The following is a 2,762-nucleotide window of genomic DNA, read 5'->3' as shown; positions in this document are numbered from 1 at the left end:
TAAGTTTGGTTTGGACTCTGCCTGTACAGAAAAAGAGGCAGATCACAAATGTGTGCGAGGGAGCAGCATGCCCCCTTCCTGAGGCAGGCAATAACACTTCCAAATCAACCTTCTTTTCAAAGATGTTTTAATTATTTTTTGCAACTTAGTATGCAATAGCAGGCTCAAGCTTTACATCTGAGGCCATGTAGAGACTTGCCTGTGTGATGTTTTTGCTTTTGGATTAAATAATCTCTTCAAAATACCAGGCATTTTATGGAGTAGCACCCTGACTGTGAAGAATCCACACAAAGAAGATGCTAGCATGTTCACATCTGTTTTTTCATTCAACAAGCCACAAGGCTGGCCTTTTTGCCATTATTTCTTCTGAACATGATGAAGAAATAATGGATTTCTCAGATTCAGAGGAAGAGCTGTTTCATTATTTCCACTGTGGAGGCCTGTCCTGTTTTCTCTTGTACACACGTACTTTTTGTCATACTGTATTACAGCAGACAGGCACAAAGATGTACAATAAGCATCCATCCATGTTCTCCATCTGAACTGTAGGTTGGTTTGTGGTTTGGTTTGGTTTTTTGTTGTTTGATTTTTTTCTTTGTAATAGTCTTCTCTTAATATCCAAAAAGTAGAACTAAAAAAACCACAAAGATCAAAGGAAGAACCTGTGAGAGATGTATACAGGTACCAGCAATATCACCTGTACTTCCTTTCCTAATTCTTGCCAGTCAAATGGAAGCAGAAAGATCAGACTGTTTACAAGCATATCACACTATTCTACTTCAGCAGCTGGAGTAGGTGGGGGGTAATGAACACTTTATTTATCGTATTTTTGGTGCTCTGATAGAAAAGAATGAGAGTGCTTTGAAGAGAACACAGCTCCAATGGTAAGCCAGGCTGTTGTTGTTTATTATTCTGAAGTGCAGATGATTATCCTAGTCCCCATGCAGTTGCAGGTATCCAGCTTAGACCAACCTTACTTGCTTGATCATGTGTTGTGACATCCCTAATCAAGATTAAACAGTGGTGAAATCAGGTAAATACAACACACACCCTACTAGACATTCACATGAAGCATAAATAACAATTGAGTGATACTGGTTACGCTGGTCCACTAGAGCTGCCAATATCTGCCCGAAAACAAATGCTAAGAGTTTCTGGAAGGCAGACCAAAACACAGTACCACCCTTGGTGAATTGGTTTGGTTTTTTGTTGTTTGATTTTTTTTCTTTGTAATAGTCTTCTCTTAATATCCAAAAAGTAGAACTAAAAAAACCACAAAGATCAAGGGAAGAACCTGTGAGAGATGTATACAGGTACCAGCAATATCACCTGTACTTCCTTTCCTAATTCTTGCCAGTCAAATGGAAGCAGAAAGATCAGACTGTTTACAAGCATATCACACTATTCTACTTCAGCAGCTGGAGTAGGTGGGGGGTAATGAACACTTTATTTATCGTATTTTTGGTGCTCTGATAGAAAAGAATGAGAGTGCTTTGAAGAGAACACAGCTCCAATGGTAAGCCAGGCTGTTGTTGTTTATTATTCTGAAGTGCAGATGATTATCCTAGTCCCCATGCAGTTGCAGGTATCCAGCTTCACCAACCTTACTTGCTTGATCATGTGTTGTGACATCCCTAATCAGGATTAAACAGTGGTGAAATCAGGTAAAAACAATACACACCCTACTAGACATTCACATGAAGCATAAATAACAATTGAGTGATACTGGTTACGCTGTTCCACTAGAGCTGCCAATATCTGCCCGAAAACAAATGCTAAGAGTTTCTGGAAGGCAGACCAAAACACAGTACCACCCTTGGTGAAAATGGCTACAGAGTAGCAGTACACTTAGGTAACACAACTACTACAGAGAAGCCAGTTTAGACGTTCCTCAAACTGGTGTTTATGGCTTGAATGACCTTGGGTGCCTTTGAAAACATCCAGCACAATATTAGAAAAAACACACAAACAACAAGGCCAGGTTGGATGGGGCTCTGAGCAACACGGTCTGATGGGAGGGGTCCCTGTTGATGGCAGGGAGTTGGGACCAGGTGATCTTTAAGGTCCCTTCCAGCCCAAACCATTCTGTGATTCTATGAACACCAGTCCCAGCTCTGCACTCCTGGGATTTTGCCAGCACTCACAAATTGATCCAAAAAGACTCTGTGGCAAGAAGGAGACATCCTTATCTAACACAAATTAGGGTAGCTCCATTCTGAACTTGAATCAAGAGCGATGATTCTATTTAGGGTCTTCTCTGACCACAGATCATGGAAGACACTAATTTGAAAGTCTTGAAAAAGAGTATCTTAAGTTTAAGGCTGTTTTTAGCCTTTCATCATACAGACAAATAAACTCACCGAGTTTTATTTCAGCAAGTTCTATTCTGTAAGCTTATAAGTTGCAGGAAATCTTTGTACCAGGTGGAGGAAGGAGCCAGACCTCACACATTCTAGCCTCCAATGCCAATCAAAAGGTCAGTCTCAGTCTTAAACGTGGTACTGAGCACCCTCTCCTCACACGCACATTCTCTGAGGCTGTAAACACTTGGCGCTCTCTGGCATCAGAGTTCTGCTGCCTGAGGAGAAGCTCCAGGCAAAGAGCACCCTCCAGCTGGCCGAAGGGAAGGAAGGACCTATAGCAGCAAACACAGAGCCCAGAGAGCCTCTGCCCAGGAGCTGCTGCGTCCTTGCAGCCCTTCTCCACGTCCCCAGCCCAGCGAGGAGCCGAAGCGCCGAGCGCCCATCCCGGGCCCGCCGGTC

Source organism: Chaetura pelagica, unplaced genomic scaffold (assembly GCF_000747805.2).
Source record: "Chaetura pelagica isolate M959 unplaced genomic scaffold, ChaPel_1.0 scaffold1269, whole genome shotgun sequence".
Taxonomy (NCBI): domain Eukaryota; kingdom Metazoa; phylum Chordata; class Aves; order Apodiformes; family Apodidae; genus Chaetura; species Chaetura pelagica.
Note: the sequence above shows the minus strand (reverse complement) of the source record.